Source organism: Dromaius novaehollandiae, chromosome 1, assembly GCF_036370855.1.
Source record: "Dromaius novaehollandiae isolate bDroNov1 chromosome 1, bDroNov1.hap1, whole genome shotgun sequence".
Taxonomy (NCBI): domain Eukaryota; kingdom Metazoa; phylum Chordata; class Aves; order Casuariiformes; family Dromaiidae; genus Dromaius; species Dromaius novaehollandiae.
Window position 1 is genome coordinate 125,835,800 of NC_088098.1, and position 7,533 is coordinate 125,843,332.

Sequence of the window (7,533 nt, forward strand, 5' to 3'; positions counted from 1 at the left end):
AGAGCCCTGAGGCTATAAGGGGAGAAGGCAGCTGTACATCTCCTGTGTATCACCCTCATCCCCAGTTAAGGGCATGGACAAATTAGTCAACCTTAAGGATTATTCTAATTTATAGCAGCAAAGAATGGGCCTCTGGGAGCCATTATACCAGGCAAGGATAATTGGAGAGCTAACATCCCTCTAGCTAGATGTCCTTCTCCGAATGCTTCCTGTGTGGGAAGTGCCAGGAAGAAGCCAAATGGCATGAGTCTGGATAAACTCCCCGCTGGGCAAATCCTCTGCCTCTCATTCGTGGTGGTGGTACCATTTCTTGTGCTAAAAGGGTCTGGCATTGCCCCATGTGTGCACAGTAAGGGTCTGTTGTAAAACTGAAGATAACTTATGCCTCCCTTGAAACCCAAAATACTTTCTTGTGGAGAACGAGGGCTTCAGTTCAGTTCCAATGCAACCAGCCTGGCTCCTGCATTCCCCACAGCCACTCCTCCCTCTAGTGCTTGTGACTGCTGCCTAGCACTTTGCTGCTGGATCTCAGGCACCTCTTCCACTGTTTTGCAATGGTCTCACCATGCTGAAGATAAATTGACCAGGGTGCATCACCCCATCTACCCACTCCGCTCCCAGGATAAATTAACAGGAAAAGTGTGCAGAAGGGAAGATACAATACATGAAGTGGCTTTTCCAAGGCATTAAGGTGGAAGCTGTTCACTGTTTGAATGGTAAACACTTGCTCACTTAACCACACCTGTGCTTATGGTACAATTGCAACAATTGTAAACCTGAACAATTGCAACTGTGTAAACCTGAGGCTGACTCAATATGTGCCAATAACTTTTTTTAAACTACACTTAAGTCACTTTCAAAAGAAAAACTACAATAGCCAGGCAGTTGAATGGCTAAGGATCAGAGGCGTGCAGCACAATACAGTAGAATGTACAGAAATAAATGCTATGATGTAAAATCAGCAAACCTATACCATTTTTACTTTTGTAGACATTTCCATGCATCTGTTTTAAGAACCACAAAGACCACATTATGCTACAAATATGGTAGCTTAAATCTAAAGTAAATTTCGCTGGAATTATTTTCCATTGATATCAGACCAAAGGAGATCAGAATTAGGCCATTATGCCAGATTTACACCAGAAGAATTAATAGCAGAATGTGCAATTTTCTCCCAGTAATATGTAATGATCAAACAAAGCAAAAATGAAATTTGACAAGCAGCTGGTTTGATAAAATTTCTAGGCACAAAATCTAATTCTCTGCCTCTTGCAATTTACATAGCCATTCAGACCAACACCTAGTGACTTTAAATCTCTACAATTCTAAACCAAGGGTGTCTCATGCCCAGCGTGGTAAAAGTAGAAATGATTGTGCAGAATCAGCTTCAGTGAAACTACTTTGTCTCCTTCCTTGTGAAAATTTACATCTATGAAAGTTTTAATGTCACAATCATGAAGATTGATCTTTCTGCGTAAAAAAGAAGCTCTTTTGGTTATTCTGTAAAAATGGAGAGCTATTTAAAAAAGGGAATTTTGGAAAATTATTTTATCAATGATTTTCTATGCGTAATGCCAGATCTTCAGCTACTGTAAACTCATCTTAACCCAAAGAACACTTGAGAATACTAAAGAAACTGTGGCAGAAAACAGGACTTTCATGACTCATTGCTTTGTCTACCTTAGTGCATTTCTTATGCTACTAAAATAAAAAATAATTTGGCTTTGGTATTTATGCGATGAGAACTGACAGGAGAGACTGATAAACTATGGGCTTATGCCACTGAAAAATTCTGGCAGCAAAAAGATGATGAGCATGATTTCTGGGATCAGCAGAGCTGTGTGGTCTCATTTCTAGAAAGTGGGCCAGAAAAACCAAAAGAGATAAGAGTGCAATGGCCACTGCAGACTAAGGGATGCTTAAAAGCACACAGGATGAAGCAGCTGGCTCAGACACAGTATCCAAGTGTGTATCTGGCAGGCAAACGTTAGTCAAGCTGTGTACTACAGAGGTTTGTAATCCATGTTTATTCTGTGTAGACAAGATAGCTAACTTGTCAGGAAGGATAAAGGGAAAGCACTGAAAAAGTTTGCAAGAGGTAGCAGGTATACTTCATATAATGCCACACAATGCTGCTTTCTCTGCAACACAATGCAACACCTGTTTTGTAACACTGTAGCTACCCTAATTTATCCAACCTTCTGATTATAAACAAAAAGATCAACTGAAAGTACAAACAAGTTACTGCAAGACAAGATGAAGCAGGATGTACAGGATATCAGCTAATCTGTTGTTGATCCTGCGTACCTTCAGCAACTGCAAGGTAGCTTACTCCACTGTTACTAGGGTGAGCTACTTTGCATTTACCATGGAATAAAAGTCCAAATGCAAGGAGTAACTACAATCTAGATGACACACTGCAGATTTACACATAGCATACCTATGGAGTGAAGCCTTGGAGAGTCAAATGAAGCACAAATTTAGCTTTTTCCTTATTACTTCTAGGAACTTTTTGCTTGTAATCAATGAAGATAACACACTGATTTTCATGATGTGACAAATACATTATGGTAAATTACACCAGTCACTTCTATCACACACTTCTAAAAATAAAAGAGGAGTTAAATTAGCAGATAAAAAACAAACACAGAAATTAATTAATTAAAACCAGGAAAGTACAACAATCATATGTTCTTTAATCTGTGCCAAGTACTTCAGCTTGAAGCCCCCACCTCTCTGACATACCTCTCCTACCTTTATCTTATTATTTAAATTACCTGCCTGCTGGCCAACAGCATTCATGCTTTAGGTTACCGCAGGAGAAATTGCCAGGCATGGAAATTTATAGATTCAATGTTAACCACAAAAATCATAAACATAGTGCCCACAGTGAAGGAAACGGTTCAAGTTCTGACATCCACACAGTTGTGCAACAAGAGAAAGTTGAATTATCATGCAGTGAAAATTTAATTTTCTTTGACTTGTACTAACCACCATCCAGAGTCATGGAACACAACATCTTCTTGAGGGACACACTGTGATATTAAGAAAAAGAAAGGGAATGCAGAGGAACTACCACTGATTGTGGTGTTCAAAAAAATGATGGAGGGAGCACATCCTTCTCTGTGTCATACTTTTCTTTTTGTTGATGTGAAGTGTAAATAGGTGCCAAAGTGTTATTCATCCAGTCATGGAATATTCAGACTATGGTGAGCTGTTTGGTGGACAACAAGAAGCAGTATCAGGGTCCTCTTTCTGCTTAGAATGGGCTGGGATATGGTACCTCCTCTTCCTACTACAGGGAGCACTTCAAGTCTGTTAAGAAAGAAAGGAAAAACCCAGTTAAGACACCCAGTTCCTCCAGCTTGAGATTTTAGCACAGATTTACTGGGAAGCTGTTACTCCAGATAATGAGGAACCACAATTTGAGCAAGAAGCACCCTTGAATGGTGGGTGTGTGGTCCCTGACACAATCATTTTACATACCTTTGAATTTAAAAGCACAGTTTGAACTGGTCATTGCTGGATTAGAGTTTACAATACAAACAAATAGGCTTCACCTTACAGTTAAGCAGGGGTGACTTCCACAGCAATGCTCAATTACAACAAATTTCCTTTCTATCACTACCAAAGGAAGGAAACTGTGAGCTGACTGAAACATGCATTTCCTTAGCTACATGGCAAACACAGCATTCAGCTGCTGTCCCGTGTTCAAAGGCATTACGAAGAAAGTCTGTTAAGAAAAAAAAATCCTCCTCTCTTGACAGTTAGATAAAATACCAAACAGAACAGAAAACAAAATAAAGCCAACGCTCTGCCAACTCTTTCTGAAGTTTTCTCTTGCTTCTGTAGTAGAAGGCCACAACACTGAAGACAGGCACTAATGCCTGTGACTGCCTGCTGCTGAGCCTGGATTTAAGCCGTAAACTCTAGCTTAAACTCTATCACTAGTCCTACGCTGGCAGAGTTTGAGCCTTTCCATACCGCAATACAGGCTTTCCAGGTGCCCGCTCTGGCTGTGCAGTACAGCTTGACTGGCGCAGAGCTGGAAGCAGTACACAGGAAGTCAGGTGGAGGCAATCGTGCCCCTTGTTCTGGGGCTATGGTGAGGGAAGAGGCACAGAGAAAGTGTTGTGCCTTTTCTGCCGTAGCCCAGGCAGCATTACACATGAGGGGAAAGTACATGCTTTCCTCTCTCCCAGCTCCGAAAGCTGAGGCAGAATCTATTACCAAGTCTTTTGGATTGTTTTAAATAAGCTGTTAATAAGCTTAATGCCTTGGGGAAAGAGACATGGGCACAAACTGAAGATACGGCCATTTGGGCCTGCCAGTAAAACTGCTCACCAGCTTACACTGATGGAAATCTCTGGAGCCCCAGGACACTTCTGGCCATGGCCCCATCAGCACTGAGGCAAGCTGATACTTCAGGCCATGTCCCTAAGCCCTGCTCTGCATGTTCTGACGAGGCTCAGAGTGCCTTAGTCAGACATGTCCTTGTCCACGTTTTGGCAATAATGAAACCATGAGTTTGGCGCACAGATCAGCAACAGAAAAATAAAACGTCAAACAAGGGCTGGGGGAGGTTTCGTTGGAGTTTATTTAATAAAAGCAGAAGTTGGTTATCACAAGGAATAAAATATCATGTGAATAAAAAGGAACTCATTTCAGCCGTCTGTTTAAACTTTTCTAGGCACCTCTTCCTCTGTAAAAATCTTGAAACATGCCTGCCTCCATTTACTATGCACTCGTGTTGCAGTTTACACCCAGTCCTCTGAGGCATTTGGATGTTACTAAGAATTGCCAGGCAACTACAGCTCTCAGTGACATAAAAGAAATTGGGGATCTTTTGCAGAAGATAATTAGTATCTAGATGGATGCTCTGAGAACCTGATTCAAAGAGATATGTGTGCCTCTTCTCTGCTTATACACCTGTACCCCTTAGAAGGGTGATGTGTAAGTGCTTGCTAACTTTTCTGGGTAAGAGAATTAACATTTTTTTGTGATCAGGCCCTTTCTGACACAAGTTGCAGGTCAAACAGAGAATTTCTAGAGTGTAAACAAAGCATCCACACAAAGCTCTGTCTTTAGCCTGAAACAGGAATGAGCTCATGTCCTGATAAAAGGCTAAACACTGAACAGAGCTAGCAAGATCAAAGGATTTCCTCACAACACAGTCTCAGCCAGCTTCGATATTTTGCTTCTTTTTACAATGTAATAAATACATGCGCTAAGCAGGAACAGAACAACTTGCTTCAGTGGTGGGCACCAGCCCACCCTCTCGCCAGACAGTCGGGAAACTCAGGAGGCAGCCAGGGAGCTGCCCAACTTGCACATTCGCTAGGTCCTTGGCTCCCTGGGAGGATGAGAGGTGAAGCCAAGCAGTGTGGCCTCTCATGGGATGGCCAGCTGCAGAGGCCGGACAGTTCCTTCACCCACACGCATGGGGGTGACTTGTTTCACTGCCACCCCTGGCACGTCAGCCAGAAGGCCTGCCAGAAGGGTTCCCATCTGAATTTCTGACAAGATAGGGACATTCCACACACACAGTCTGATCATCAGATCAGCATTTTCCAGTGGAAAAGGATTCCCTGGCAATGGGGTGGGGAGAAAGCGCAGCAGCCCTCCTACTGCATGAGGTAAGAGGAGGACAGGAGAGTGCGCTGCTTGAGAAGGCATTCCCTTCCTATTTGTAGGTAGTCAAGAGATCATTCCCATAAAGGGCTTTTTTGCACCAAATATGAGCTTTTCTCCTCACACAAGCAAGCTGCGACAGGTCTGGCATGAGTGGGATAGAGGCTTTTGGGGCCACACCTTGCTCACAGAAACTTGAGTTGGAGCCAGCTGTGGTAAGCGCCAATAAAATCAGCAGCAGCTTTCACACTAAATGTGTTGAGGCTGACTTTCCTTTCAGTACAATGGAGGATGAGAGTGCAAGGTATGTAAACAGGTTTATTTTTTATAATACATTTCAGAGCACAAGACTTTTGTTATAATGGCTGAGATGTTAGGGAGTTTCAGCACAGCATCGCAGAGGAACTCCCCTGATACACTTGTACCACACAGGACAGTTCAGGGGAAAAAGTGGGCTGGATGTTCAAACTTCCCTTCTCTGCAAAAGAGTAGTGTTTGGAAGAAAATGGCTGGGGCGGAGGGGGCAGTATACGTATCTGGCTGTGCCTCAAGAAGGAAGTAGTATGTCTGCATACCATGTGATAAGAGTCACTGCCTCTTTTACTTGCTAATGACAGAAACTAGTGGCAGACTCATATTCCTGATGTAATCTCAGGACTCTCTACTTAACACTGGAAGTGGCTATCGCAACAGATCTGGGTGAAATGTTACGGTCCTAATGTTTACTCACTGAAAGCTGAAAGCTTTGATTTGGCCACCAAAATGAGAAATCAATTATTTACACAGATCTCTGGCAAAATTAAACTAAAATCCATCCCAGCACCATCACCAGAGAATCTAAAACAAAATCCAAACCTGAACTGTGAAAATATGTGAAAGTAACGTTACTGTCGCCACAGAGCTGTAACTGTGTAGTCAAGAGAATTTGGTTACATGTCCTGTGCTTTCATAGTCCCATCAATATTTATTTATTGTGACTTACACTCTCATGACTCTAAGCTCAGTGGAAACTGGGCATTGAACATGTCCAAGATCAATTGATCTTGATTCCAGTCCTGGGTGAGAATTAGGCAAACTGGATATTTTTGTCTTGCAGATTTCATCAGTATAAAACTGTATGCAAAAGAAACCAAACATGACTGGGTAATATAGAAGTTTGTTTTCTACTTTTTCCTCAAAAACTTGATAAATATATTTCTCTCAAAACCAACAAAATTTTGCTTCTGAACAAAGGCCAGATATGCAAAATTTAATCCAGAGGAATGATTTTTTCAGGAAATTGTAAGCACCAGAAAACAAACCATTGAAAGATACCTTCAAGTGCAGCCTTACCTAGAGGTTTTACTATCAGCAAAGGCTTTAGTAAATGCTGTGTGAGACTAATGACTTTGATTCTTACTCAAGAGACCTTATGGTAGATAGATGCTCTACTTGAAAATAATCCCTTGAAAACCCAGTTAACAGTGTGCAATCTTGAGCTTCTTTACTGGTTACATGCAGAACAAAAAGCCTTGTTTGGGATATTTCTCCATACCTCCTCTTCTATTTGTTCATTCTCTTCTAATTTTGCAGCAGCCTCTGCTTATGCTTCAGCCAGAAAGCAAGATTCCTTCATTGCACACAGTAAAGACTCTGTTGCTGTTAATAATCTGATTTGATGCTTATTGTGCATCCTTCGCTGTTGCCAGAGAACCGGCACTGAGAGCTTCAGAGACGACTGCGGACAAAAGCTCTGGAAGCATTCGCAAAAGCATTTCCTGAACCATATCCGACAGGACAAGTTAGCTTATCCAACACCCCACAGGCTTTTTCTGGTCAAAACACTGACGGTCCTGCATTTCTACTCTGTAGCACTGCGCTGGGCAATAGCATTTTTTAAATGCAGCCTAACAGCAAAACAAA

At 42.0% G+C, this 7,533-nt stretch overlaps 1 long non-coding RNA gene across 1 annotated transcript; it reads left to right on the forward strand.

Annotated features, from left to right (window-relative positions):
• Window positions 1-5,787: 5,787 nt before the first annotated feature.
• Window positions 5,788-7,284, forward strand: LOC135323639 (uncharacterized). The gene is made up of 2 exons (XR_010385121.1): window positions 5,788-5,935; window positions 7,204-7,284. It is a non-coding gene; the product is annotated as an uncharacterized LOC135323639 (long non-coding RNA).
• Window positions 7,285-7,533: the final 249 nt, after the last annotated feature.